This window comes from Phoenix dactylifera, chromosome 4 (assembly GCF_051530095.1).
Source record: "Phoenix dactylifera cultivar Ajwa chromosome 4, Ajwa_hap1_PhDact_Kaust_v1.1, whole genome shotgun sequence".
NCBI lineage: Eukaryota > Viridiplantae > Streptophyta > Magnoliopsida > Arecales > Arecaceae > Phoenix > Phoenix dactylifera.
This window is the reverse complement of record NC_143193.1, coordinates 35,673,902-35,696,423: the sequence shown is the minus strand read 5'-3', so window position 1 is coordinate 35,696,423 and position 22,522 is coordinate 35,673,902. Positions and strand designations below refer to the sequence as shown.

General features: G+C 49.5%; 53 non-coding genes and 8 pseudogenes across 53 annotated transcripts; all 61 read left to right on the top strand.

Annotated features, from left to right (window-relative positions):
• The first annotated feature begins 237 nt into the window (after positions 1 to 237).
• On the top strand, positions 238 to 356 carry LOC149758558 (5S ribosomal RNA; annotated as a pseudogene).
• Positions 357 to 603: 247 nt separating this feature from the next.
• Positions 604 to 722, top strand: LOC149758557 (5S ribosomal RNA). The gene has a single exon (XR_016408622.1). It is a non-coding gene; the product is annotated as a 5S ribosomal RNA (ribosomal RNA).
• Positions 723 to 968: 246 nt separating this feature from the next.
• Positions 969 to 1,087, top strand: LOC149758556 (5S ribosomal RNA). Its single transcript, XR_016407619.1, has one exon. It is a non-coding gene; the product is annotated as a 5S ribosomal RNA (ribosomal RNA).
• Positions 1,088 to 1,333: 246 nt separating this feature from the next.
• Positions 1,334 to 1,452, top strand: LOC149758555 (5S ribosomal RNA). The gene has a single exon (XR_016411900.1). It is a non-coding gene; the product is annotated as a 5S ribosomal RNA (ribosomal RNA).
• A 247-nt stretch (positions 1,453 to 1,699) lies between these two features.
• Positions 1,700 to 1,818, top strand: LOC149758554 (5S ribosomal RNA). Its single transcript, XR_016402631.1, has one exon. It is a non-coding gene; the product is annotated as a 5S ribosomal RNA (ribosomal RNA).
• A 246-nt stretch (positions 1,819 to 2,064) lies between these two features.
• Positions 2,065 to 2,183, top strand: LOC149758553 (5S ribosomal RNA; annotated as a pseudogene).
• Positions 2,184 to 2,430: 247 nt separating this feature from the next.
• On the top strand, positions 2,431 to 2,549 carry LOC149758552 (5S ribosomal RNA). The gene has a single exon (XR_016409867.1). It is a non-coding gene; the product is annotated as a 5S ribosomal RNA (ribosomal RNA).
• Positions 2,550 to 2,795: 246 nt separating this feature from the next.
• Positions 2,796 to 2,914, top strand: LOC149758551 (5S ribosomal RNA). Its single transcript, XR_016403160.1, has one exon. It is a non-coding gene; the product is annotated as a 5S ribosomal RNA (ribosomal RNA).
• A 246-nt stretch (positions 2,915 to 3,160) lies between these two features.
• On the top strand, positions 3,161 to 3,279 carry LOC149758550 (5S ribosomal RNA). The gene has a single exon (XR_016411899.1). It is a non-coding gene; the product is annotated as a 5S ribosomal RNA (ribosomal RNA).
• Positions 3,280 to 3,527: 248 nt separating this feature from the next.
• Positions 3,528 to 3,646, top strand: LOC149758549 (5S ribosomal RNA). The gene has a single exon (XR_016408612.1). It is a non-coding gene; the product is annotated as a 5S ribosomal RNA (ribosomal RNA).
• A 246-nt stretch (positions 3,647 to 3,892) lies between these two features.
• On the top strand, positions 3,893 to 4,011 carry LOC149758548 (5S ribosomal RNA; annotated as a pseudogene).
• A 246-nt stretch (positions 4,012 to 4,257) lies between these two features.
• On the top strand, positions 4,258 to 4,376 carry LOC149758547 (5S ribosomal RNA). The gene has a single exon (XR_016408601.1). It is a non-coding gene; the product is annotated as a 5S ribosomal RNA (ribosomal RNA).
• A 246-nt stretch (positions 4,377 to 4,622) lies between these two features.
• On the top strand, positions 4,623 to 4,741 carry LOC149758546 (5S ribosomal RNA). Its single transcript, XR_016408590.1, has one exon. It is a non-coding gene; the product is annotated as a 5S ribosomal RNA (ribosomal RNA).
• Positions 4,742 to 4,987: 246 nt separating this feature from the next.
• On the top strand, positions 4,988 to 5,106 carry LOC149758545 (5S ribosomal RNA). Its single transcript, XR_016408842.1, has one exon. It is a non-coding gene; the product is annotated as a 5S ribosomal RNA (ribosomal RNA).
• A 247-nt stretch (positions 5,107 to 5,353) lies between these two features.
• Positions 5,354 to 5,472, top strand: LOC149758544 (5S ribosomal RNA). The gene has a single exon (XR_016403888.1). It is a non-coding gene; the product is annotated as a 5S ribosomal RNA (ribosomal RNA).
• Positions 5,473 to 5,718: 246 nt separating this feature from the next.
• On the top strand, positions 5,719 to 5,837 carry LOC149758543 (5S ribosomal RNA). The gene has a single exon (XR_016403159.1). It is a non-coding gene; the product is annotated as a 5S ribosomal RNA (ribosomal RNA).
• A 246-nt stretch (positions 5,838 to 6,083) lies between these two features.
• On the top strand, positions 6,084 to 6,202 carry LOC149758542 (5S ribosomal RNA). The gene has a single exon (XR_016411898.1). It is a non-coding gene; the product is annotated as a 5S ribosomal RNA (ribosomal RNA).
• Positions 6,203 to 6,450: 248 nt separating this feature from the next.
• On the top strand, positions 6,451 to 6,569 carry LOC149758541 (5S ribosomal RNA). Its single transcript, XR_016408579.1, has one exon. It is a non-coding gene; the product is annotated as a 5S ribosomal RNA (ribosomal RNA).
• A 246-nt stretch (positions 6,570 to 6,815) lies between these two features.
• Positions 6,816 to 6,934, top strand: LOC149758540 (5S ribosomal RNA; annotated as a pseudogene).
• A 246-nt stretch (positions 6,935 to 7,180) lies between these two features.
• Positions 7,181 to 7,299, top strand: LOC149758539 (5S ribosomal RNA). The gene has a single exon (XR_016408569.1). It is a non-coding gene; the product is annotated as a 5S ribosomal RNA (ribosomal RNA).
• Positions 7,300 to 7,545: 246 nt separating this feature from the next.
• LOC149758538 (5S ribosomal RNA) lies at positions 7,546 to 7,664 on the top strand. Its single transcript, XR_016408558.1, has one exon. It is a non-coding gene; the product is annotated as a 5S ribosomal RNA (ribosomal RNA).
• A 246-nt stretch (positions 7,665 to 7,910) lies between these two features.
• LOC149758537 (5S ribosomal RNA) lies at positions 7,911 to 8,029 on the top strand. The gene has a single exon (XR_016407293.1). It is a non-coding gene; the product is annotated as a 5S ribosomal RNA (ribosomal RNA).
• Positions 8,030 to 8,276: 247 nt separating this feature from the next.
• On the top strand, positions 8,277 to 8,395 carry LOC149758536 (5S ribosomal RNA). The gene has a single exon (XR_016408547.1). It is a non-coding gene; the product is annotated as a 5S ribosomal RNA (ribosomal RNA).
• Positions 8,396 to 8,641: 246 nt separating this feature from the next.
• LOC149758535 (5S ribosomal RNA) lies at positions 8,642 to 8,760 on the top strand. The gene has a single exon (XR_016408536.1). It is a non-coding gene; the product is annotated as a 5S ribosomal RNA (ribosomal RNA).
• Positions 8,761 to 9,006: 246 nt separating this feature from the next.
• Positions 9,007 to 9,125, top strand: LOC149758534 (5S ribosomal RNA; annotated as a pseudogene).
• A 246-nt stretch (positions 9,126 to 9,371) lies between these two features.
• Positions 9,372 to 9,490, top strand: LOC149758533 (5S ribosomal RNA). The gene has a single exon (XR_016408525.1). It is a non-coding gene; the product is annotated as a 5S ribosomal RNA (ribosomal RNA).
• A 246-nt stretch (positions 9,491 to 9,736) lies between these two features.
• LOC149758532 (5S ribosomal RNA) lies at positions 9,737 to 9,855 on the top strand. The gene has a single exon (XR_016408513.1). It is a non-coding gene; the product is annotated as a 5S ribosomal RNA (ribosomal RNA).
• Positions 9,856 to 10,101: 246 nt separating this feature from the next.
• On the top strand, positions 10,102 to 10,220 carry LOC149758531 (5S ribosomal RNA). The gene has a single exon (XR_016407292.1). It is a non-coding gene; the product is annotated as a 5S ribosomal RNA (ribosomal RNA).
• A 247-nt stretch (positions 10,221 to 10,467) lies between these two features.
• LOC149758530 (5S ribosomal RNA) lies at positions 10,468 to 10,586 on the top strand. The gene has a single exon (XR_016408501.1). It is a non-coding gene; the product is annotated as a 5S ribosomal RNA (ribosomal RNA).
• Positions 10,587 to 10,832: 246 nt separating this feature from the next.
• On the top strand, positions 10,833 to 10,951 carry LOC149758529 (5S ribosomal RNA). Its single transcript, XR_016408490.1, has one exon. It is a non-coding gene; the product is annotated as a 5S ribosomal RNA (ribosomal RNA).
• Positions 10,952 to 11,197: 246 nt separating this feature from the next.
• LOC149758528 (5S ribosomal RNA) lies at positions 11,198 to 11,316 on the top strand (annotated as a pseudogene).
• A 246-nt stretch (positions 11,317 to 11,562) lies between these two features.
• On the top strand, positions 11,563 to 11,681 carry LOC149758527 (5S ribosomal RNA). Its single transcript, XR_016408479.1, has one exon. It is a non-coding gene; the product is annotated as a 5S ribosomal RNA (ribosomal RNA).
• A 246-nt stretch (positions 11,682 to 11,927) lies between these two features.
• Positions 11,928 to 12,046, top strand: LOC149758526 (5S ribosomal RNA). The gene has a single exon (XR_016408468.1). It is a non-coding gene; the product is annotated as a 5S ribosomal RNA (ribosomal RNA).
• A 246-nt stretch (positions 12,047 to 12,292) lies between these two features.
• LOC149758525 (5S ribosomal RNA) lies at positions 12,293 to 12,411 on the top strand (annotated as a pseudogene).
• Positions 12,412 to 12,658: 247 nt separating this feature from the next.
• On the top strand, positions 12,659 to 12,777 carry LOC149758524 (5S ribosomal RNA). The gene has a single exon (XR_016408457.1). It is a non-coding gene; the product is annotated as a 5S ribosomal RNA (ribosomal RNA).
• Positions 12,778 to 13,023: 246 nt separating this feature from the next.
• Positions 13,024 to 13,142, top strand: LOC149758523 (5S ribosomal RNA). Its single transcript, XR_016408446.1, has one exon. It is a non-coding gene; the product is annotated as a 5S ribosomal RNA (ribosomal RNA).
• Positions 13,143 to 13,388: 246 nt separating this feature from the next.
• Positions 13,389 to 13,507, top strand: LOC149758522 (5S ribosomal RNA). The gene has a single exon (XR_016411897.1). It is a non-coding gene; the product is annotated as a 5S ribosomal RNA (ribosomal RNA).
• Positions 13,508 to 13,755: 248 nt separating this feature from the next.
• Positions 13,756 to 13,874, top strand: LOC149758521 (5S ribosomal RNA). The gene has a single exon (XR_016408437.1). It is a non-coding gene; the product is annotated as a 5S ribosomal RNA (ribosomal RNA).
• A 246-nt stretch (positions 13,875 to 14,120) lies between these two features.
• On the top strand, positions 14,121 to 14,239 carry LOC149758520 (5S ribosomal RNA). The gene has a single exon (XR_016407290.1). It is a non-coding gene; the product is annotated as a 5S ribosomal RNA (ribosomal RNA).
• Positions 14,240 to 14,486: 247 nt separating this feature from the next.
• Positions 14,487 to 14,605, top strand: LOC149758519 (5S ribosomal RNA). Its single transcript, XR_016408426.1, has one exon. It is a non-coding gene; the product is annotated as a 5S ribosomal RNA (ribosomal RNA).
• Positions 14,606 to 14,851: 246 nt separating this feature from the next.
• LOC149758518 (5S ribosomal RNA) lies at positions 14,852 to 14,970 on the top strand. The gene has a single exon (XR_016408415.1). It is a non-coding gene; the product is annotated as a 5S ribosomal RNA (ribosomal RNA).
• Positions 14,971 to 15,216: 246 nt separating this feature from the next.
• On the top strand, positions 15,217 to 15,335 carry LOC149758517 (5S ribosomal RNA). Its single transcript, XR_016411896.1, has one exon. It is a non-coding gene; the product is annotated as a 5S ribosomal RNA (ribosomal RNA).
• Positions 15,336 to 15,583: 248 nt separating this feature from the next.
• On the top strand, positions 15,584 to 15,702 carry LOC149758516 (5S ribosomal RNA). The gene has a single exon (XR_016408402.1). It is a non-coding gene; the product is annotated as a 5S ribosomal RNA (ribosomal RNA).
• A 246-nt stretch (positions 15,703 to 15,948) lies between these two features.
• LOC149758515 (5S ribosomal RNA) lies at positions 15,949 to 16,067 on the top strand. The gene has a single exon (XR_016407289.1). It is a non-coding gene; the product is annotated as a 5S ribosomal RNA (ribosomal RNA).
• A 247-nt stretch (positions 16,068 to 16,314) lies between these two features.
• Positions 16,315 to 16,433, top strand: LOC149758514 (5S ribosomal RNA). Its single transcript, XR_016408391.1, has one exon. It is a non-coding gene; the product is annotated as a 5S ribosomal RNA (ribosomal RNA).
• A 246-nt stretch (positions 16,434 to 16,679) lies between these two features.
• On the top strand, positions 16,680 to 16,798 carry LOC149758513 (5S ribosomal RNA). Its single transcript, XR_016408380.1, has one exon. It is a non-coding gene; the product is annotated as a 5S ribosomal RNA (ribosomal RNA).
• A 246-nt stretch (positions 16,799 to 17,044) lies between these two features.
• Positions 17,045 to 17,163, top strand: LOC149758512 (5S ribosomal RNA). Its single transcript, XR_016411895.1, has one exon. It is a non-coding gene; the product is annotated as a 5S ribosomal RNA (ribosomal RNA).
• Positions 17,164 to 17,411: 248 nt separating this feature from the next.
• LOC149758511 (5S ribosomal RNA) lies at positions 17,412 to 17,530 on the top strand. Its single transcript, XR_016408369.1, has one exon. It is a non-coding gene; the product is annotated as a 5S ribosomal RNA (ribosomal RNA).
• A 246-nt stretch (positions 17,531 to 17,776) lies between these two features.
• LOC149758510 (5S ribosomal RNA) lies at positions 17,777 to 17,895 on the top strand. Its single transcript, XR_016407288.1, has one exon. It is a non-coding gene; the product is annotated as a 5S ribosomal RNA (ribosomal RNA).
• A 247-nt stretch (positions 17,896 to 18,142) lies between these two features.
• Positions 18,143 to 18,261, top strand: LOC149758509 (5S ribosomal RNA). Its single transcript, XR_016408358.1, has one exon. It is a non-coding gene; the product is annotated as a 5S ribosomal RNA (ribosomal RNA).
• Positions 18,262 to 18,507: 246 nt separating this feature from the next.
• On the top strand, positions 18,508 to 18,626 carry LOC149758508 (5S ribosomal RNA). Its single transcript, XR_016407287.1, has one exon. It is a non-coding gene; the product is annotated as a 5S ribosomal RNA (ribosomal RNA).
• A 247-nt stretch (positions 18,627 to 18,873) lies between these two features.
• LOC149758507 (5S ribosomal RNA) lies at positions 18,874 to 18,992 on the top strand. Its single transcript, XR_016408347.1, has one exon. It is a non-coding gene; the product is annotated as a 5S ribosomal RNA (ribosomal RNA).
• A 246-nt stretch (positions 18,993 to 19,238) lies between these two features.
• Positions 19,239 to 19,357, top strand: LOC149758506 (5S ribosomal RNA). Its single transcript, XR_016408336.1, has one exon. It is a non-coding gene; the product is annotated as a 5S ribosomal RNA (ribosomal RNA).
• Positions 19,358 to 19,603: 246 nt separating this feature from the next.
• LOC149758505 (5S ribosomal RNA) lies at positions 19,604 to 19,722 on the top strand. The gene has a single exon (XR_016411893.1). It is a non-coding gene; the product is annotated as a 5S ribosomal RNA (ribosomal RNA).
• Positions 19,723 to 19,970: 248 nt separating this feature from the next.
• LOC149758504 (5S ribosomal RNA) lies at positions 19,971 to 20,089 on the top strand. The gene has a single exon (XR_016408325.1). It is a non-coding gene; the product is annotated as a 5S ribosomal RNA (ribosomal RNA).
• A 246-nt stretch (positions 20,090 to 20,335) lies between these two features.
• LOC149758503 (5S ribosomal RNA) lies at positions 20,336 to 20,454 on the top strand (annotated as a pseudogene).
• A 246-nt stretch (positions 20,455 to 20,700) lies between these two features.
• Positions 20,701 to 20,819, top strand: LOC149758502 (5S ribosomal RNA). The gene has a single exon (XR_016405537.1). It is a non-coding gene; the product is annotated as a 5S ribosomal RNA (ribosomal RNA).
• A 246-nt stretch (positions 20,820 to 21,065) lies between these two features.
• LOC149758501 (5S ribosomal RNA) lies at positions 21,066 to 21,184 on the top strand. Its single transcript, XR_016408314.1, has one exon. It is a non-coding gene; the product is annotated as a 5S ribosomal RNA (ribosomal RNA).
• A 246-nt stretch (positions 21,185 to 21,430) lies between these two features.
• LOC149758500 (5S ribosomal RNA) lies at positions 21,431 to 21,549 on the top strand. Its single transcript, XR_016407286.1, has one exon. It is a non-coding gene; the product is annotated as a 5S ribosomal RNA (ribosomal RNA).
• Positions 21,550 to 21,795: 246 nt separating this feature from the next.
• LOC149758499 (5S ribosomal RNA) lies at positions 21,796 to 21,914 on the top strand. The gene has a single exon (XR_016411892.1). It is a non-coding gene; the product is annotated as a 5S ribosomal RNA (ribosomal RNA).
• A 248-nt stretch (positions 21,915 to 22,162) lies between these two features.
• LOC149758498 (5S ribosomal RNA) lies at positions 22,163 to 22,281 on the top strand. Its single transcript, XR_016408303.1, has one exon. It is a non-coding gene; the product is annotated as a 5S ribosomal RNA (ribosomal RNA).
• Positions 22,282 to 22,522: the final 241 nt, after the last annotated feature.

The window sequence follows — 22,522 nt, the reverse complement described above, 5'->3', positions numbered from 1 at the left end:
TTGCCCGCTTTTTTATTTTTTGATAACATTTATTTTTTATTTTTCGGCTTTTGGCTTTTCCTCTTCGGATAATTTTTTTCCCCCGAAAATAAACTGAGTCCGGAGACTGGCGGTGCCATGCCGCATAGCGGAACAGCGTGTTGAATCCTACGCCAGAACGGCCCCGGCAGCGCGAATGTCTCGGGCCGTCGAGGTCTGCTACTTTGTCATAAAAGGGAGTTTCGAAGGGCATGTCTTGGGTGGGATCATACCAGCACTAATGCACCGGATCCTATCAGAACTCCGCAGTTAAGCGTGCTTGGGCGAGAGTAGTACTAGGATGGGTGACCCCCTGGGAAGTCCTCATGTTGCACCCTTTTTATTTTTTGCCCGCTTTTTTATTTTTTGATAATATTTATTTTTAATTTTTTGGCTTTTGGCTTTTCCTCTTCGGATAATTTTTTTCCCCCGACAATAAACTGGGTCCGGAGACTGGCGGTGCCATGCCGCATAGCGGGACCAGCGCGTTGAATCCTACGCCAGAACGGCCCCGGCAGCGCGAATTTCTCGGGCCGTCGAGGTCTGCTGCTTTGTCATAAAAGGGAGTTTCGAAGGGCATATCATGGGTGCGATCATACCAGCACTAATGCACCGGATCCCATCAGAACTCCGCAGTTAAGCGTGCTTGGGCGAGAGTAGTACTAGGATGGGTGACCCCCTGGGAAGTCCTCGTGTTGCACCCCTTTTATTTTTTGCCCGCTTTTTTCTTTTTTGATAACATTTATTTTTAATTTTTTGGCTTTTGGCTTTTCCTCTTCGGATAATTTTTTTTCCTCGAAAATAAACTGAGTCCGGAGACTCGCGGTGCCATGCCGCATAGCGGAACAGCGCATTGAATCCTACGCCAGAACGGCCCCGGCAGCGCGAATGTCTCGGGCCGTCGAGGTCTGCTGCTTTGTCATAAAAGGGTGTTTCGATGGGCATGTCATGGGTGCGATCATACCAGCACTAATGCACCGAATCCCATCAGAACTCCGCAGTTAAGCGTGCTTGGGCAAGAGTAGTACTAGGATGGGTGACCCCCTGGGAAGTCCTCGTGTTGCACCCCTTTTATTTTTTGCCCGCTTTTTTATTTTTTGATAATATTTATTTTTAATTTTTTGGCTTTTGGCTTTTCCTCTTCGGATAATTTTTTTCCCCCGAAAATAAACTGAGTCCGGAGACTCGCGGTGCCATGCCGCATAGCGGAACAGCGCGTTGAATCCTACGCCAGAACGGCCCCGGCAGCGCGAATGTCTCGGGCAGTTGAGGTCTGCAGCTTTGTCATAAAAGGGAGTTTCGAAGGGCATGTCATGGGTGCGATCATACCAGCACTAATGCACCGGATCCCATCAGAACTCCGCAGTTAAGCGTGCTTGGGCGAGAGTAGTACTAGGATGGGTGACCCCCTGGGAAGTCCTCGTGTTGCACCCTTTTTATTTTTTTCTCCACTTTTTTATTTTTTGATAATATTTATTTTTAATTTTTCGGCTTTTGGCTTTTCCTCTTCGGATAATTTTTTTCCCCCGAAAATAAACTGAGTCCGGAGACTGGCGGTGCCATGCCGCATAGCGGAACAGCGCGTTGAATCCTACGCCAGAACGGCCCCGGCAGCGCGAATGTCTCGGGCCGTCGAGGTCTGCTGCTTTGTCATAAAAGGAAGTTTCGAAGGGCATGTCATGCGTGCGATCATACCAGCACTAATGCACCGGATCCCATCAGAACTCCGCAGTTAAGCGTGCTTGGGCGAGAGTAGTACTAGGATGGGTGACCCCCTGGGAAGTCCTCGTGTTGCACCCCTTTTATTTTTTGCCCGCTTTTTTATTTTTTGATAACATTTATTTTTTATTTTTCGGCTTTTGGCTTTTCCTCTTCGGATAATTTTTTTCCCCCGAAAATAAACTGAGTCCGGAGACTGGCGGTGCCATGCCGCATAGCAGAACAGCGTGTTGAATCCTACGCCAGAACGGCCCCGGCAGCGCGAATGTCTCGGGCCGTCGAGGTCTGCTACTTTGTCATAAAAGGGAGTTTCGAAGGGCATGTCTTGGGTGGGATCATACCAGCACTAATGCACCGGATCCTATCAGAACTCCGCAGTTAAGCGTGCTTGGGCGAGAGTAGTACTAGGATGGGTGACCCCCTGGGAAGTCCTCATGTTGCACCCTTTTTATTTTTTGCCCGCTTTTTTATTTTTTGATAATATTTATTTTTAATTTTTTGGCTTTTGGCTTTTCCTCTTCGGATAATTTTTTTCCCCCGACAATAAACTGGGTCCGGAGACTGGCGGTGCCATGCCGCATAGCGGGACCAGCGCGTTGAATCCTACGCCAGAACGGCCCCGGCAGCGCGAATTTCTCGGGCCGTCGAGGTCTGCTGCTTTGTCATAAAAGGGAGTTTCGAAGGGCATATCATGGGTGCGATCATACCAGCACTAATGCACCGGATCCCATCTGAACTCCGCAGTTAAGCGTGCTTGGGCGAGAGTAGTACTAGGATGGGTGACCCCCTGGGAAGTCCTCGTGTTGCACCCCTTTTATTTTTTGCCCGCTTTTTTCTTTTTTGATAACATTTATTTTTAATTTTTTGGCTTTTGGCTTTTCCTCTTCGGATAATTTTTTTTCCTCGAAAATAAACTGAGTCCGGAGACTCGCGGTGCCATGCCGCATAGCGGAACAGCGCATTGAATCCTACGCCAGAACGGCCCCGGCAGCGCGAATGTCTCGGGCCGTCGAGGTCTGCTGCTTTGTCATAAAAGGGTGTTTCGATGGGCATGTCATGGGTGCGATCATACCAGCACTAATGCACCGGATCCCATCAGAACTCCGCAGTTAAGCGTGCTTGGGCAAGAGTAGTACTAGGATGGGTGACCCCCTGGGAAGTCCTCGTGTTGCACCCCTTTTATTTTTTGCCCGCTTTTTTATTTTTTGATAATATTTATTTTTAATTTTTTGGCTTTTGGCTTTTCCTCTTCGGATAATTTTTTTCCCCCGAAAATAAACTGAGTCCGGAGACTCGCGGTGCCATGCCGCATAGCGGAACAGCGCGTTGAATCCTACGCCAGAACGGCCCCGGCAGCGCGAATGTCTCGGGCAGTCGAGGTCTGCTGCTTTGTCATAAAAGGGAGTTTCGAAGGGCATGTCATGGGTGCGATCATACCAGCACTAATGCACCGGATCCCATCAGAACTCCGCAGTTAAGCGTGCTTGGGCGAGAGTAGTACTAGGATGGGTGACCCCCTGGGAAGTCCTCGTGTTGCACCCTTTTTATTTTTTTCTACACTTTTTTATTTTTTGATAATATTTATTTTTAATTTTTCGGCTTTTGGCTTTTCCTCTTCGGATAATTTTTTTCCCCCGAAAATAAACTGAGTCCGGAGACTGGCGGTGCCATGCCGCATAGCGGGAATAGCGCGTTGAATCCTACGCCAGAACGGCCCCGGCGGCGCGAATGTCTCGGGCCGTCGAGGTCTGCTGCTTTGTCATAAAAGGGAGTTTCGATGGGCATGTCATGGGTGCGATCATACCAGCACTAATGCACCGGATCCCATCAGAACTCCGCAGTTAAGCGTGCTTGGGCGAGAGTAGTACTAGGATGGGTGACCCCCTGGGAAGTCCTCGTGTTGCACCCCTTTTATTTTTTGCCCGCTTTTTTATTTTTTGATAATATTTATTTTTAATTTTTCGGCTTTTGGCTTTTCCTCTTCGGATAATTTTTTTCCCCCGAAAATAAACTGAGTCCGGAGACTCGCGGTGCCATGCCGCATAGCGGAACAGCGCGTTGAATCCTACGCCAGAACGGCCCCGGCAGCGCGAATGTCTCGGGCCGTCGCGGTCTGCTGCTTTGTCATAAAAGGGAGTTTCGAAGGGCATGTCATGGGTGCGATCATACCAGCACTAATGCACCGGATCCCATCATAACTCCGCAGTTAGGCGTGCTTGGGCGAGAGAAGTACTAGGATGGGTGACCCCCTGGGAAGTCCTCGTGTTGCACCCTTTTTATTTTTTGCCCGCTTTTTTATTTTTTGATAATATTTATTTTTAATTTTTTGGCTTTTGGCTTTTCCTCTTCGGATAATTTTTTCCCCCCGAAAATAAACTGAGTCCGGAGACTGGCGGTGCCATGCCGCATAGCGGAACAGCGCGTTGAATCCTACGCCAGAACGGCCCCGGCAGCGCGAATGTCTCGGGCCGTCGAGGTCTGCTGCTTTGTCATAAAAGGGAGTTTCGAAGGGCATGTCATGGGTGCGATCATACCAGCACTAATGCACCGGATCCCATCAGAACTCCGCAGTTAAGCGTGCTTGGGCGAGAGTAGTACTAGGATGGGTGACCCCCTGGGAAGTCCTCGTGTTGCACCCCTTTTATTTTTTGCCCGCTTTTTTATTTTTTGATAACATTTATTTTTTATTTTTCGGCTTTTGGCTTTTCCTCTTCGGATAATTTTTTTCCCCCGAAAATAAACTGAGTCCGGAGACTGGCGGTGCCATGCCGCATAGCGGAACAGCGCGTTGAATCCTACGCCAGAACGGCCCCGGCAGCGCGAATGTCTCGGGCCGTCGAGGTCTGCTGCTTTGTCATAAAAGGGAGTTTCGAAGGGCATGTCATGGGTGCGATCATACCAGCACTAATGCACCGGATCCCATCAGAACTCCGCAGTTAAGCGTGCTTGGGCGAGAGTAGTACTAGGATGGGTGACCCCCTGGGAAGTCCTCGTGTTGCACCCCTTTTATTTTTTGCCCGCTTTTTTATTTTTTGATAACATTTATTTTTTATTTTTCGGCTTTTGGCTTTTCCTCTTCGGATATTTTTTTTCCCCCGAAAATAAACTGAGTCCGGAGACTGGCGGTGCCATGCCGCATAGCGGACCAGCGTGTTGAATCCTACGCCAGAACGGCCCCGGCAGCGCGAATGTCTCGGGCCGTCGAGGTCTGCTACTTTGTCATAAAAGGGAGTTTCGAAGGGCATGTCTTGGGTGCGATCATACCAGCACTAATGCACCGGATCCTATCAGAACTCCGCAGTTAAGCGTGCTTGGTAGAGAGTAGTACTAGGATGGGTGACCCCCTGGGAAGTCCTCATGTTGCACCCTTTTTATTTTTTGCCCGCTTTTTTATTTTTTGATAATATTTATTTTTAATTTTTTGGCTTTTGGCTTTTCCTCTTCGGATAATTTTTTTCCCCCGACAATAAACTGGGTCCGGAGACTGGCGGTGCCATGCCGCATAGCGGGACCAGCGCGTTGAATCCTACGCCAGAACGGCCCCGGCAGCGCGAATGTCTCGGGCCGTCGAGGTCTGCTGCTTTGTCATAAAAGGGAGTTTCGAAGGGCATATCATGGGTGCGATCATACCAGCACTAATGCACCGGATCCCATCAGAACTCCGCAGTTTAGCGTGCTTGGGCGAGAGTAGTACTAGGATGGGTGACCCCCTGGGAAGTCCTCGTGTTGCACCCCTTTTATTTTTTGCCCGCTTTTTCCTTTTTTGATAACATTTATTTTTAATTTTTTGGCTTTTGGCTTTTCCTCTTCGGATAATTTTTTTCCCTCGAAAATAAACTGAGTCCGGAGACTCGCGGTGCCATGCCGCATAGCGGAACAGCGCATTGAATCCTACGCCAGAACGGCCCCGGCAGCGCGAATGTCTCGGGCCATCGAGGTCTGCTGCTTTGTCATAAAAGGGTGTTTCGATGGGCATGTCATGGGTGCGATCATACCAGCACTAATGCACCGGATCCCATCAGAACTCCGCAGTTAAGCGTGCTTGGGCAAGAGTAGTACTAGGATGGGTGACCCCCTGGGAAGTCCTCGTGTTGCACCCCTTTTATTTTTTGCCCGCTTTTTTATTTTTTGATAATATTTATTTTTAATTTTTTGGCTTTTGGCTTTTCCTCTTCGGATAATTTTTTTCCCCCGAAAATAAACTGAGTCCGGAGACTCGCGGTGCCATGCCGCATAGCGGAACAGCGCGTTGATTCCTACGCCAGAACGGCCCCGGCAGCGCGAATGTCTCGGGCAGTCGAGGTCTGCTGCTTTGTCATAAAAGGGAGTTTCGAAGGGCATGTCATGGGTGCGATCATACCAGCACTAATGCACCGGATCCCATCAGAACTCCGCAGTTAAGCGTGCTTGGGCGAGAGTAGTACTAGGATGGGTGACCCCCTGGGAAGTCCTCGTGTTGCACCCTTTTTATTTTTTTCTACACTTTTTTATTTTTTGATAATATTTATTTTTAATTTTTCGGCTTTTGGCTTTTCCTCTTCGGATAATTTTTTTCCCCCGAAAATAAACTGAGTCCGGAGACTGGCGGTGCCATGCCGCATAGCGGGAATAGCGCGTTGAATCCTACGCCAGAACGGCCCCGGCGGCGCGAATGTCTCGGGCCGTCGAGGTCTGCTGCTTTGTCATAAAAGGGAGTTTCGATGGGCATGTCATGGGTGCGATCATACCAGCACTAATGCACCGGATCCCATCAGAACTCCGCAGTTAAGCGTGCTTGGGCGAGAGTAGTACTAGGATGGGTGACCCCCTGGGAAGTCCTCGTGTTGCACCCCTTTTATTTTTTGCCCGCTTTTTTATTTTTTGATAATATTTATTTTTAATTTTTCGGCTTTTGGCTTTTCCTCTTCGGATAATTTTTTTCCCCCGAAAATAAACTGAGTCCGGAGACTCGCGGTGCCATGCCGCATAGCGGAACAGCGCGTTGAATCCTACGCCAGAACGGCCCCGGCAGCGCGAATGTCTCGGGCCGTCGCGGTCTGCTGCTTTGTCATAAAAGGGAGTTTCGAAGGGCATGTCATGGGTGCGATCATACCAGCACTAATGCACCGGATCCCATCATAACTCCGCAGTTAGGCGTGCTTGGGCGAGAGAAGTACTAGGATGGGTGACCCCCTGGGAAGTCCTCGTGTTGCACCCTTTTTATTTTTTGCCCGCTTTTTTATTTTTTGATAATATTTATTTTTAATTTTTTGGCTTTTGGCTTTTCCTCTTCGGATAATTTTTTCCCCCCGAAAATAAACTGAGTCCGGAGACTGGCGGTGCCATGCCGCATAGCGGAACAGCGCGTTGAATCCTACGCCAGAACGGCCCCGGCAGCGCGAATGTCTCGGGCCGTCGAGGTCTGCTGCTTTGTCATAAAAGGGAGTTTCGAAGGGCATGTCATGGGTGCGATCATACCAGCACTAATGCACCGGATCCCATCAGAACTCCGCAGTTAAGCGTGCTTGGGCGAGAGTAGTACTAGGATGGGTGACCCCCTGGGAAGTCCTCGTGTTGCACCCCTTTTATTTTTTGCCCGCTTTTTTATTTTTTGATAACATTTATTTTTTATTTTTCGGCTTTTGGCTTTTCCTCTTCGGATAATTTTTTTCCCCCGAAAATAAACTGAGTCCGGAGACTGGCGGTGCCATGCCGCATAGCGGAACAGCGCGTTGAATCCTACGCCAGAACGGCCCCGGCAGCGCGAATGTCTCGGGCCGTCGAGGTCTGCTGCTTTGTCATAAAAGGGAGTTTCGAAGGGCATGTCATGGGTGCGATCATACCAGCACTAATGCACCGGATCCCATCAGAACTCCGCAGTTAAGCGTGCTTGGGCGAGAGTAGTACTAGGATGGGTGACCCCCTGGGAAGTCCTCGTGTTGCACCCCTTTTATTTTTTGCCCGCTTTTTTATTTTTTGATAACATTTATTTTTTATTTTTCGGCTTTTGGCTTTTCCTCTTCGGATATTTTTTTTCCCCCGAAAATAAACTGAGTCCGGAGACTGGCGGTGCCATGCCGCATAGCGGAACAGCGTGTTGAATCCTACGCCAGAACGGCCCCGGCAGCGCGAATGTCTCGGGCCGTCGAGGTCTGCTACTTTGTCATAAAAGGGAGTTTCGAAGGGCATGTCTTGGGTGCGATCATACCAGCACTAATGCACCGGATCCTATCAGAACTCCGCAGTTAAGCGTGCTTGGGCGAGAGTAGTACTAGGATGGGTGACCCCCTGGGAAGTCCTCATGTTGCACCCTTTTTATTTTTTGCCCGCTTTTTTATTTTTTGATAATATTTATTTTTAATTTTTTGGCTTTTGGCTTTTCCTCTTCGGATAATTTTTTTCCCCCGACAATAAACTGGGTCCGGAGACTGGCGGTGCCATGCCGCATAGCGGGACCAGCGCGTTGAATCCTACGCCAGAACGGCCCCGGCAGCGCGAATGTCTCGGGCCGTCGAGGTCTGCTGCTTTGTCATAAAAGGGAGTTTCGAAGGGCATATCATGGGTGCGATCATACCAGCACTAATGCACCGGATCCCATCAGAACTCCGCAGTTAAGCGTGCTTGGGCGAGAGTAGTACTAGGATGGGTGACCCCCTGGGAAGTCCTCGTGTTGCACCCCTTTTATTTTTTGCCCGCTTTTTCCTTTTTTGATAACATTTATTTTTAATTTTTTGGCTTTTGGCTTTTCCTCTTCGGATAATTTTTTTCCCTCGAAAATAAACTGAGTCCGGAGACTCGTGGTGCCATGCCGCATAGCGGAACAGCGCATTGAATCCTACGCCAGAACGGCCCCGGCAGCGCGAATGTCTCAGGCCGTCGAGGTCTGCTGCTTTGTCATAAAAGGCTGTTTCGATGGGCATGTCATGGGTGCGATCATACCAGCACTAATGCACCGGATCCCATCAGAACTCCGCAGTTAAGCGTGCTTGGGCGAGAGTAGTACTAGGATGGGTGACCCCCTGGGAAGTCCTCGTGTTGCACCCCTCTTATTTTTTGCCCGCTTTTTTATTTTTTGATAATATTTATTTTTAATTTTTCGGCTTTTGGCTTTTCCTCTTCGGATAATTTTTTTCCCCCGAAAATAAACTGAGTCCGGAGACTCGCGGTGCCATGCCGCATAGCGGAACAGCGCGTTGAATCCTACGCCAGAACGGCCCCGGCAGCGCGAATGTCTCGGGCCGTCGCGGTCTGCTGCTTTGTCATAAAAGGGAGTTTCGAAGGGCATGTCATGGGTGCGATCATACCAGCACTAATGCACCGGATCCCATCATAACTCCGCAGTTAGGCGTGCTTGGGCGAGAGAAGTACTAGGATGGGTGACCCCCTGGGAAGTCCTCGTGTTGCACCCTTTTTATTTTTTGCCCGCTTTTTTATTTTTTGATAATATTTATTTTTAATTTTTTGGCTTTTGGCTTTTCCTCTTCGGATAATTTTTTCCCCCCGAAAATAAACTGAGTCCGGAGACTGGCGGTGCCACGCCGCATAGCGGAACAGCGCGTTGAATCCTACGCCAGAACGGCCCCGGCAGCGCGAATGTCTCGGGCCGTCGAGGTCTGCTGCTTTGTCATAAAAGGGAGTTTCGAAGGGCATGTCATGGGTGCGATCATACCAGCACTAATGCACCGGATCCCATCAGAACTCCGCAGTTAAGCGTGCTTGGGCGAGAGTAGTACTAGGATGGGTGACCCCCTGGGAAGTCCTCGTGTTGCACCCCTTTTATTTTTTGCCCGCTTTTTTATTTTTTGATAACATTTATTTTTTATTTTTCGGCTTTTGGCTTTTCCTCTTCGGATAATTTTTTTCCCCCGAAAATAAACTGAGTCCGGAGACTGGCGGTGCCATGCCGCATAGCGGAACAGCGCGTTGAATCCTACGCCAGAACGGCCCCGGCAGCGCGAATGTCTCGGGCCGTCGAGGTCTGCTGCTTTGTCATAAAAGGGAGTTTCGAAGGGCATGTCATGGGTGCGATCATACCAGCACTAATGCACCGGATCCCATCAGAACTCCGCAGTTAAGCGTGCTTGGGCGAGAGTAGTACTAGGATGGGTGACCCCCTGGGAAGTCCTCGTGTTGCACCCCTTTTATTTTTTGCCCGCTTTTTTATTTTTTGATAACATTTATTTTTTATTTTTCGGCTTTTGGCTTTTCCTCTTCGGATATTTTTTTTCCCCCGAAAATAAACTGAGTCCGGAGACTGGCGGTGCCATGCCGCATAGCGGAACAGCGTGTTGAATCCTACGCCAGAACGGCCCCGGCAGCGCGAATGTCTCGGGCCGTCGAGGTCTGCTACTTTGTCATAAAAGGGAGTTTCGAAGGGCATGTCTTGGGTGCGATCATACCAGCACTAATGCACCGGATCCTATCAGAACTCCGCAGTTAAGCGTGCTTGGGCGAGAGTAGTACTAGGATGGGTGACCCCCTGGGAAGTCCTCATGTTGCACCCTTTTTATTTTTTGCCCGCTTTTTTATTTTTTGATAATATTTATTTTTAATTTTTTGGCTTTTGGCTTTTCCTCTTCGGATAATTTTTTTCCCCCGACAATAAACTGGGTCCGGAGACTGGCGGTGCCATGCCGCATAGCGGGACCAGCGCGTTGAATCCTACGCCAGAACGGCCCCGGCAGCGCGAATGTCTCGGGCCGTCGAGGTCTGCTGCTTTGTCATAAAAGGGAGTTTCGAAGGGCATATCATGGGTGCGATCATACCAGCACTAATGCACCGGATCCCATCAGAACTCCGCAGTTAAGCGTGCTTGGGCGAGAGTAGTACTAGGATGGGTGACCCCCTGGGAAGTCCTCGTGTTGCACCCCTTTTATTTTTTGCCCGCTTTTTCCTTTTTTGATAACATTTATTTTTAATTTTTTGGCTTTTGGCTTTTCCTCTTCGGATAATTTTTTTCCCTCGAAAATAAACTGAGTCCGGAGACTCGCGGTGCCATGCCGCATAGCGGAACAGCGCATTGAATCCTACGCCAGAACGGCCCCGGCAGCGCGAATGTCTCAGGCCGTCGAGGTCTGCTGCTTTGTCATAAAAGGCTGTTTCGATGGGCATGTCATGGGTGCGATCATACCAGCACTAATGCACCGGATCCCATCAGAACTCCGCAGTTAAGCGTGCTTGGGCGAGAGTAGTACTAGGATGGGTGACCCCCTGGGAAGTCCTCGTGTTGCACCCCTCTTATTTTTTGCCCGCTTTTTTATTTTTTGATAATATTTATTTTTAATTTTTCGGCTTTTGGCTTTTCCTCTTCGGATAATTTTTTTCCCCCGAAAATAAACTGAGTCCGGAGACTCGCGGTGCCATGCCGCATAGCGGAACAGCGCGTTGAATCCTACGCCAGAACGGCCCCGGCAGCGCGAATGTCTCGGGCCGTCGCGGTCTGCTGCTTTGTCATAAAAGGGAGTTTCGAAGGGCATGTCATGGGTGCGATCATACCAGCACTAATGCACCGGATCCCATCATAACTCCGCAGTTAGGCGTGCTTGGGCGAGAGAAGTACTAGGATGGGTGACCCCCTGGGAAGTCCTCGTGTTGCACCCTTTTTATTTTTTGCCCGCTTTTTTATTTTTTGATAATATTTATTTTTAATTTTTTGGCTTTTGGCTTTTCCTCTTCGGATAATTTTTTCCCCCCGAAAATAAACTGAGTCCGGAGACTGGCGGTGCCATGCCGCATAGCGGAACAGCGCGTTGAATCCTACGCCAGAACGGCCCCGGCAGCGCGAATGTCTCGGGCCGTCGAGGTCTGCTGCTTTGTCATAAAAGGGAGTTTCGAAGGGCATGTCATGGGTGCGATCATACCAGCACTAATGCACCGGATCCCATCAGAACTCCGCAGTTAAGCGTGCTTGGGCGAGAGTAGTACTAGGATGGGTGACCCCCTGGGAAGTCCTCGTGTTGCACCCCTTTTATTTTTTGCCCGCTTTTTTATTTTTTGATAACATTTATTTTTTATTTTTCGGCTTTTGGCTTTTCCTCTTCGGATAATTTTTTTCCCCCGAAAATAAACTGAGTCCGGAGACTGGCGGTGCCATGCCGCATAGCGGAACAGCGCGTTGAATCCTACGCCAGAACGGCCCCGGCAGCGCGAATGTCTCGGGCCGTCGAGGTCTGCTGCTTTGTCATAAAAGGGAGTTTCGAAGGGCATGTCATGGGTGCGATCATACCAGCACTAATGCACCGGATCCCATCAGAACTCCGCAGTTAAGCGTGCTTGGGCGAGAGTAGTACTAGGATGGGTGACCCCCTGGGAAGTCCTCGTGTTGCACCCCTTTTATTTTTTGCCCGCTTTTTTATTTTTTGATAACATTTATTTTTTATTTTTCGGCTTTTGGCTTTTCCTCTTCGGATATTTTTTTTCCCCCGAAAATAAACTGAGTCCGGAGACTGGCGGTGCCATGCCGCATAGCGGAACAGCGTGTTGAATCCTACGCCAGAACGGCCCCGGCAGCGCGAATGTCTCGGGCCGTCGAGGTCTGCTACTTTGTCATAAAAGGGAGTTTCGAAGGGCATGTCTTGGGTGCGATCATACCAGCACTAATGCACCGGATCCTATCATAACTCCGCAGTTAAGCGTGCTTGGGCGAGAGTAGTACTAGGATGGGTGACCCCCTGGGAAGTCCTCATGTTGCACCCTTTTTATTTTTTGCCCGCTTTTTTATTTTTTGATAATATTTATTTTTAATTTTTTGGCTTTTGGCTTTTCCTCTTCGGATAATTTTTTTCCCCCGACAATAAACTGGGTCCGGAGACTGGCGGTGCCATGCCGCATAGCGGGACCAGCGCGTTGAATCCTACGCCAAAACGGCCCCGGCAGCGCGAATGTCTCGGGCCGTCGAGGTCTGCTGCTTTGTCATAAAAGGGAGTTTCGAAGGGCATATCATGGGTGCGATCATACCAGCACTAATGCACCGGATCCCATCAGAACTCCGCAGTTAAGCGTGCTTGGGCGAGAGTAGTACTAGGATGGGTGACCCCCTGGGAAGTCCTCGTGTTGCACCCCTTTTATTTTTTGCCCGCTTTTTCCTTTTTTGATAACATTTATTTTTAATTTTTTGGCTTTTGGCTTTTCCTCTTCGGATAATTTTTTTCCCTCGAAAATAAACTGAGTCCGGAGACTCGCGGTGCCATGCCGCATAGCGGAACAGCGCATTGAATCCTACGCCAGAACGGCCCCGGCAGCGCGAATGTCTCAGGCCGTCGAGGTCTGCTGCTTTGTCATAAAAGGGTGTTTCGATGGGCATGTCATGGGTGCGATCATACCAGCACTAATGCACCGGATCCCATCAGAACTCCGCAGTTAAGCGTGCTTGGGCGAGAGTAGTACTAGGATGGGTGACCCCCTGGGAAGTCCTCGTGTTGCACCCCTCTTATTTTTTGCCCGCTTTTTTATTTTTTGATAATATTTATTTTTAATTTTTCGGCTTTTGGCTTTTCCTCTTCGGATAATTTTTTTCCCCCGAAAATAAACTGAGTCCGGAGACTCGCGGTGCCATGCCGCATAGCGGAACAGCGCGTTGAATCCTACGCCAGAACGGCGCCGGCAGCGCGAATGTCTCGGGCCGTCGAGGTCTGCTGCTTTGTCATAAAAGGGAGTTTCGAAGGGCATGTCATGGGTGCGATCATACCAGCACTAATGCACCGGATCCCATCAGAACTCCGCAGTTAAGCGTGCTTGGGCGAGAGTAGTACTAGGATGGGTGACCCCCTGGGAAGTCCTCGTGTTGCACCCTTTTTATTTTTTTCTCCACTTTTTTATTTTTTGATAATATTTATTTTTAATTTTTCGGCTTTTGGCTTTTCCTCTTCGGATAATTTTTTTCCCCCGAAAATAAACTGAGTCCGGAGACTGGCGGTGCCATGCCGCATAGCGGGAATAGCGCGTTGAATCCTACGCCAGAACGGCCCCGGCGGCGCGAATGTCTCGGGTCGTCGAGGTCTGCTGCTTTGTCATAAAAGGGAGTTTCGATGGGCATGTCATGGGTGCGATCATACCAGCACTAATGCACCGGATCCCATCAGAACTCCGCAGTTAAGCGTGCTTGGGCGAGAGTAGTACTAGGATGGGTGACCCCCTGGGAAGTCCTCGTGTTGCACCCCTTTTATTTTTTGCCCGCTTTTTTATTTTTTGATAACATTTATTTTTTATTTTTCGGCTTTTGGCTTTTCCTCTTCGGATATTTTTTTTCCCCCGAAAATAAACTGAGTCCGGAGACTGGCGGTGCCATGCCGCATAGCGGAACAGCGTGTTGAATCCTACGCCAGAACGGCCCCGGCAGCGCGAATGTCTCGGGCCGTCGAGGTCTGCTACTTTGTCATAAAAGGGAGTTTCGAAGGGCATGTCTTGGGTGCGATCATACCAGCACTAATGCACCGGATCCTATCAGAACTCCGCAGTTAAGCGTGCTTGGGCGAGAGTAGTACTAGGATGGGTGACCCCCTGGGAAGTCCTCATGTTGCACCCTTTTTATTTTTTGCCCGCTTTTTTATTTTTTGATAATATTTATTTTTAATTTTTTGGCTTTTGGCTTTTCCTCTTCGGATAATTTTTTTCCCCCGACAATAAACTGGGTCCGGAGACTGGCGGTGCCATGCCGCATAGCGGGACCAGCGCGTTGAATCCTACGCCAAAACGGCCCCGGCAGCGCGAATGTCTCGGGCCGTCGAGGTCTGCTGCTTTGTCATAAAAGGGAGTTTCGAAGGGCATATCATGGGTGCGATCATACCAGCACTAATGCACCGGATCCCATCAGAACTCCGCAGTTAAGCGTGCTTGGGCGAGAGTAGTACTAGGATGGGTGACCCCCTGGGAAGTCCTCGTGTTGCACCCCTTTTATTTTTTGCCCGCTTTTTCCTTTTTTGATAACATTTATTTTTAATTTTTTGGCTTTTGGCTTTTCCTCTTCGGATAATTTTTTTCCCTCGAAAATAAACTGAGTCCGGAGACTCGCGGTGCCATGCCGCATAGCGGAACAGCGCATTGAATCCTACGCCAGAACGGCCCCGGCAGCGCGAATGTCTCAGGCCGTCGAGGTCTGCTGCATTGTCATAAAAGGGTGTTTCGATGGGCATGTCATGGGTGCGATCATACCAGCACTAATGCACCGGATCCCATCAGAACTCCGCAGTTAAGCGTGCTTGGGCGAGAGTAGTACTAGGATGGGTGACCCCCTGGGAAGTCCTCGTGTTGCACCCCTCTTATTTTTTGCCCGCTTTTTTATTTTTTGATAATATTTATTTTTAATTTTTCGGCTTTTGGCTTTTCCTCTTCGGATAATTTTTTTCCCCCGAAAATAAACTGAGTCCGGAGACTCGCGGTGCCATGCCGCATAGCGGAACAGCGCGTTGAATCCTACGCCAGAACGGCGCCGGCAGCGCGAATGTCTCGGGCCGTCGAGGTCTGCTGCTTTGTCATAAAAGGGAGTTTCGAAGGGCATGTCATGGGTGCGATCATACCAGCACTAATGCACCGGATCCCATCAGAACTCCGCAGTTAAGCGTGCTTGGGCGAGAGTAGTACTAGGATGGGTGACCCCCTGGGAAGTCCTCGTGTTGCACCCTTTTTATTTTTTTCTCCACTTTTTTATTTTTTGATAATATTTATTTTTAATTTTTCGGCTTTTGGCTTTTCCTCTTCGGATAATTTTTTTCCCCCGAAAATAAACTGAGTCCGGAGACTGGCGGTGCCATGCCGCATAGCGGGAATAGCGCGTTGAATCCTACGCCAGAACGGCCCCGGCGGCGCGAATGTCTCGGGTCGTCGAGGTCTGCTGCTTTGTCATAAAAGGGAGTTTCGATGGGCATGTCATGGGTGCGATCATACCAGCACTAATGCACCGGATCCCATCAGAACTCCGCAGTTAAGCGTGCTTGGGCGAGAGTAGTACTAGGATGGGTGACCCCCTGGGAAGTCCTCGTGTTGCACCCCTTTTATTTTTTGCCCGCTTTTTTATTTTTTGATAACATTTATTTTTTATTTTTCGGCTTTTGGCTTTTCCTCTTCGGATATTTTTTTTCCCCCGAAAATAAACTGAGTCCGGAGACTGGCGGTGCCATGCCGCATAGCGGAACAGCGTGTTGAATCCTACGCCAGAACGGCCCCGGCAGCGCGAATGTCTCGGGCCGTCGAGGTCTGCTACTTTGTCATAAAAGGGAGTTTCGAAGGGCATGTCTTGGGTGCGATCATACCAGCACTAATGCACCGGATCCTATCAGAACTCCGCAGTTAAGCGTGCTTGGGCGAGAGTAGTACTAGGATGGGTGACCCCCTGGGAAGTCCTCATGTTGCACCCTTTTTATTTTTTGCCCGCTTTTTTATTTTTTGATAATATTTATTTTTAATTTTTTGGCTTTTGGCTTTTCCTCTTCGGATAATTTTTTTCCCCCGACAATAAACTGGGTCCGGAGACTGGCGGTGCCATGCCGCATAGCGGGACCAGCGCGTTGAATCCTACGCCAAAACGGCCCCGGCAGCGCGAATGTCTCGGGCCGTCGAGGTCTGCTGCTTTGTCATAAAAGGGAGTTTCGAAGGGCATATCATGGGTGCGATCATACCAGCACTAATGCACCGGATCCCATCAGAACTCCGCAGTTAAGCGTGCTTGGGCGAGAGTAGTACTAGGATGGGTGACCCCCTGGGAAGTCCTCGTGTTGCACCCCTTTTATTTTTTGCCCGCTTTTTCCTTTTTTGATAACATTTATTTTTAATTTTTTGGCTTTTGGCTTTTCCTCTTCGGATAATTTTTTTCCCTCGAAAATAAACTGAGTCCGGAGACTCGCGGTGCCATGCCGCATAGCGGAACAGCGCATTGAATCCTACGCCAGAACGGCCCCGGCAGCGCGAATGTCTCAGGCCGTCGAGGTCTGCTGCTTTGTCATAAAAGGGTGTTTCGATGGGCATGTCATGGGTGCGATCATACCAGCACTAATGCACCGGATCCCATCAGAACTCCGCAGTTAAGCGTGCTTGGGCGAGAGTAGTACTAGGATGGGTGACCCCCTGGGAAGTCCTCGTGTTGCACCCCTCTTATTTTTTGCCCGCTTTTTTATTTTTTGATAATATTTATTTTTAATTTTTCGGCTTTTGGCTTTTCCTCTTCGGATAATTTTTTTCCCCCGAAAATAAACTGAGTCCGGAGACTCGCGGTGCCATGCCGCATAGCGGAACAGCGCGTTGAATCCTACGCCAGAACGGCGCCGGCAGCGCGAATGTCTCGGGCCGTCGAGGTCTGCTGCTTTGTCATAAAAGGGAGTTTCGAAGGGCATGTCATGGGTGCGATCATACCAGCACTAATGCACCGGATCCCATCAGAACTCCGCAGTTAAGCGTGCTTGGGCGAGAGTAGTACTAGGATGGGTGACCCCCTGGGAAGTCCTCGTGTTGCACCCTTTTTATTTTTTTCTCCACTTTTTTATTTTTTGATAATATTTATTTTTAATTTTTCGGCTTTTGGCTTTTCCTCTTCGGATAATTTTTTTCCCCCGAAAATAAACTGAGTCCGGAGACTGGCGGTGCCATGCCGCATAGCGGGAATAGCGCGTTGAATCCTACGCCAGAACGGCCCCGGCGGCGCGAATGTCTCGGGTCGTCGAGGTCTGCTGCTTTGTCATAAAAGGGAGTTTCGATGGGCATGTCATGGGTGCGATCATACCAGCACTAATGCACCGGATCCCATCAGAACTCCGCAGTTAAGCGTGCTTGGGCGAGAGTAGTACTAGGATGGGTGACCCCCTGGGAAGTCCTCGTGTTGCACCCCTTTTATTTTTTGCCCGCTTTTTTATTTTTTGATAACATTTATTTTTTATTTTTCGGCTTTTGGCTTTTCCTCTTCGGATATTTTTTTTCCCCCGAAAATAAACTGAGTCCGGAGACTGGCGGTGCCATGCCGCATAGCGGAACAGCGTGTTGAATCCTACGCCAGAACGGCCCCGGCAGCGCGAATGTCTCGGGCCGTCGAGGTCTGCTACTTTGTCATAAAAGGGAGTTTCGAAGGGCATGTCTTGGGTGCGATCATACCAGCACTAATGCACCGGATCCTATCAGAACTCCGCAGTTAAGCGTGCTTGGGCGAGAGTAGTACTAGGATGGGTGACCCCCTGGGAAGTCCTCATGTTGCACCCTTTTTATTTTTTGCCCGCTTTTTTATTTTTTGATAATATTTATTTTTAATTTTTTGGCTTTTGGCTTTTCCTCTTCGGATAATTTTTTTCCCCCGACAATAAACTGGGTCCGGAGACTGGCGGTGCCATGCCGCATAGCGGGACCAGCGCGTTGAATCCTACGCCAAAACGGCCCCGGCAGCGCGAATGTCTCGGGCCGTCGAGGTCTGCTGCTTTGTCATAAAATGGAGTTTCGAAGGGCATATCATGGGTGCGATCATACCAGCACTAATGCACCGGATCCCATCAGAACTCCGCAGTTAAGCGTGCTTGGGCGAGAGTAGTACTAGGATGGGTGACCCCCTGGGAAGTCCTCGTGTTGCACCCCTTTTATTTTTTGCCCGCTTTTTTATTTTTTGATAACATTTATTTTTTATTTTTCGGCTTTTGGCTTTTCCTCTTCGGATATTTTTTTTCCCCCGAAAATAAACTGAGTCCGGAGACTGGCGGTGCCATGCCGCATAGCGGAACAGCGTGTTGAATCCTACGCCAGAACGGCCCCGGCAGCGCGAATGTCTCGGGCCGTCGAGGTCTGCTACTTTGTCATAAAAGGGAGTTTCGAAGGGCATGTCTTGGGTGCGATCATACCAGCACTAATGCACCGGATCCTATCAGAACTCCGCAGTTAAGCGTGCTTGGGCGAGAGTAGTACTAGGATGGGTGACCCCCTGGGAAGTCCTCATGTTGCACCCTTTTTATTTTTTGCCCGCTTTTTTATTTTTTGATAATATTTATTTTTAATTTTTTGGCTTTTGGCTTTTCCTCTTCGGATAATTTTTTTCCCCCGACAATAAACTGGGTCCGGAGACTGGCGGTGCCATGCCGCATAGCGGGACCAGCGCGTTGAATCCTACGCCAAAACGGCCCCGGCAGCGCGAATGTCTCGGGCCGTCGAGGTCTGCTGCTTTGTCATAAAAGGGAGTTTCGAAGGGCATATCATGGGTGCGATCATACCAGCACTAATGCACCGGATCCCATCAGAACTCCGCAGTTAAGCGTGCTTGGGCGAGAGTAGTACTAGGATGGGTGACCCCCTGGGAAGTCCTCGTGTTGCACCCCTTTTATTTTTTGCCCGCTTTTTCCTTTTTTGATAACATTTATTTTTAATTTTTTGGCTTTTGGCTTTTCCTCTTCGGATAATTTTTTTCCCTCGAAAATAAACTGAGTCCGGAGACTCGCGGTGCCATGCCGCATAGCGGAACAGCGCATTGAATCCTACGCCAGAACGGCCCCGGCAGCGCGAATGTCTCAGGCCGTCGAGGTCTGCTGCTTTGTCATAAAAGGGTGTTTCGATGGGCATGTCATGGGTGCGATCATACCAGCACTAATGCACCGGATCCCATCAGAACTCCGCAGTTAAGCGTGCTTGGGCGAGAGTAGTACTAGGATGGGTGACCCCCTGGGAAGTCCTCGTGTTGCACCCCTCTTATTTTTTGCCCGCTTTTTTATTTTTTGATAATATTTATTTTTAATTTTTCGGCTTTTGGCTTTTCCTCTTCGGATAATTTTTTTCCCCCGAAAATAAACTGAGTCCGGAGACTCGCGGTGCCATGCCGCATAGCGGAACAGCGCGTTGAATCCTACGCCAGAACGGCGCCGGCAGCGCGAATGTCTCGGGCCGTCGAGGTCTGCTGCTTTGTCATAAAAGGGAGTTTCGAAGGGCATGTCATGGGTGCGATCATACCAGCACTAATGCACCGGATCCCATCAGAACTCCGCAGTTAAGCGTGCTTGGGCGAGAGTAGTACTAGGATGGGTGACCCCCTGGGAAGTCCTCGTGTTGCACCCTTTTTATTTTTTTCTCCACTTTTTTATTTTTTGATAATATTTATTTTTAATTTTTCGGCTTTTGGCTTTTCCTCTTCGGATAATTTTTTTCCCCCGAAAATAAACTGAGTCCGGAGACTGGCGGTGCCATGCCGCATAGCGGGAATAGCGCGTTGAATCCTACGCCAGAACGGCCCCGGCGGCGCGAATGTCTCGGGTCGTCGAGGTCTGCTGCTTTGTCATAAAAGGGAGTTTCGATGGGCATGTCATGGGTGCGATCATACCAGCACTAATGCACCGGATCCCATCAGAACTCCGCAGTTAAGCGTGCTTGGGCGAGAGTAGTACTAGGATGGGTGACCCCCTGGGAAGTCCTCGTGTTGCACCCCTTTTATTTTTTGCCCGCTTTTTTATTTTTTGATAATATTTATTTTTAATTTTTTGGCTTTTGGCTTTTCCTCTTCGGATAATTTTTTTCCCCCGAAAATAAACTGAGTCCGGAGACTCGCGGTGCCATGCCGCATAGCGGAACAGCGCGTTGAATCCTACGCCAGAACGGCCCCGGCAGCGCGAATGTCTCGGGCCGTCGCGGTCTGCTGCTTTGTCATAAAAGGGAGTTTCGAAGGGCATGTCATGGGTGCGATCATACCAGCACTAATGCACCGGATCCCATCATAACTCCGCAGTTAGGCGTGCTTGGGCGAGAGAAGTACTAGGATGGGTGACCCCCTGGGAAGTCCTCGTGTTGCACCCTTTTTATTTTTTGCCCGCTTTTTTATTTTTTGATAATATTTATTTTTAATTTTTTGGCTTTTGGCTTTTCCTCTTCGGATAATTTTTTCCCCCCGAAAATAAACTGAGTCCGGAGACTGGCGGTGCCATGCCGCATAGCGGAACAGCGCGTTGAATCCTACGCCAGAACGGCCCCGGCAGCGCGAATGTCTCGGGCCGTCGAGGTCTGCTGCTTTGTCATAAAAGGGAGTTTCGAAGGGCATGTCATGGGTGCGATCATACCAGCACTAATGCACCGGATCCCATCAGAACTCCGCAGTTAAGAGTGCTTGGGCGAGAGTAGTACTAGGATGGGTGACCCCCTGGGAAGTCCTCGTGTTGCACCCCTTTTATTTTTTGCCCGCTTTTTTATTTTTTGATAACATTTATTTTTTATTTTTCGGCTTTTGGCTTTTCCTCTTCGGATAATTTTTTTCCCCCGAAAATAAACTGAGTCCGGAGACTGGCGGTGCCATGCCGCATAGCGGAACAGCGCGTTGAATCCTACGCCAGAACGGCCCCGGCAGCGCGAATGTCTCGGGCCGTCGAGGTCTGCTGCTTTGTCATAAAAGGGAGTTTCGAAGGGCATGTCATGGGTGCGATCATACCAGCACTAATGCACCGGATCCCATCAGAACTCCGCAGTTAAGCGTGCTTGGGCGAGAGTAGTACTAGGATGGGTGACCCCCTGGGAAGTCCTCGTGTTGCACCCCTTTTATTTTTTGCCCGCTTTTTTATTTTTTGATAACATTTATTTTTTATTTTTCGGCTTTTGGCTTTTCCTCTTCGGATATTTTTTTTCCCCCGAAAATAAACTGAGTCCGGAGACTGGCGGTGCCATGCCGCATAGCGGAACAGCGTGTTGAATCCTACGCCAGAACGGCCCCGGCAGCGCGAATGTCTCGGGCCGTCGAGGTCTGCTACTTTGTCATAAAAGGGAGTTTCGAAGGGCATGTCTTGGGTGCGATCATACCAGCACTAATGCACCGGATCCTATCAGAACTCCGCAGTTAAGCGTGCTTGGGCGAGAGTAGTACTAGGATGGGTGACCCCCTGGGAAGTCCTCATGTTGCACCCTTTTTATTTTTTGCCCGCTTTTTTATTTTTTGATAATATTTATTTTTAATTTTTTGGCTTTTGGCTTTTCCTCTTCGGATAATTTTTTTCCCCCGAAAATAAACTGAGTCCGGAGACTCGCGGTGCCATGCCGCATAGCGGAACAGCGCGTTGAATCCTACGCCAGAACGGCGCCGGCAGCGCGAATGTCTCGGGCCGTCGAGGTCTGCTGCTTTGTCATAAAAGGGAGTTTCGAAGGGCATGTCATGGGTGCGATCATACCAGCACTAATGCACCGGATCCCATCAGAACTCCGCAGTTAAGCGTGCTTGGGCGAGAGTAGTACTAGGATGGGTGACCCCCTGGGAAGTCCTCGTGTTGCACCCTTTTTATTTTTTTCTCCACTTTTTTATTTTTTGATAATATTTATTTTTAATTTTTCGGCTTTTGGCTTTTCCTCTTCGGATAATTTTTTTCCCCCGAAAATAAACTGAGTCCGGAGACTGGCGGTGCCATGCCGCATAGCGGGAATAGCGCGTTGAATCCTACGCCAGAACGGCCCCGGCGGCGCGAATGTCTCGGGTCGTCGAGGTCTGCTGCTTTGTCATAAAAGGGAGTTTCGATGGGCATGTCAAGGGTGCGATCATACCAGCACTAATGCACCGGATCCCATCAGAACTCCGCAGTTAAGCGTGCTTGGGCGAGAGTAGTACTAGGATGGGTGACCCCCTGGGAAGTCCTCGTGTTGCACCCCTTTTATTTTTTGCCCGCTTTTTTATTTTTTGATAATATTTATTTTTAATTTTTCGGCTTTTGGCTTTTCCTCTTCGGATAATTTTTTTCCCCCGAAAATAAACTGAGTCCGGAGACTCGCGGTGCCATGCCGCATAGCGGAACAGCGCGTTGAATCCTACGCCAGAACGGCCCCGGCAGCGCGAATGTCTCGGGCCGTCGCGGTCTGCTGCTTTGTCATAAAAGGGAGTTTCGAAGGGCAT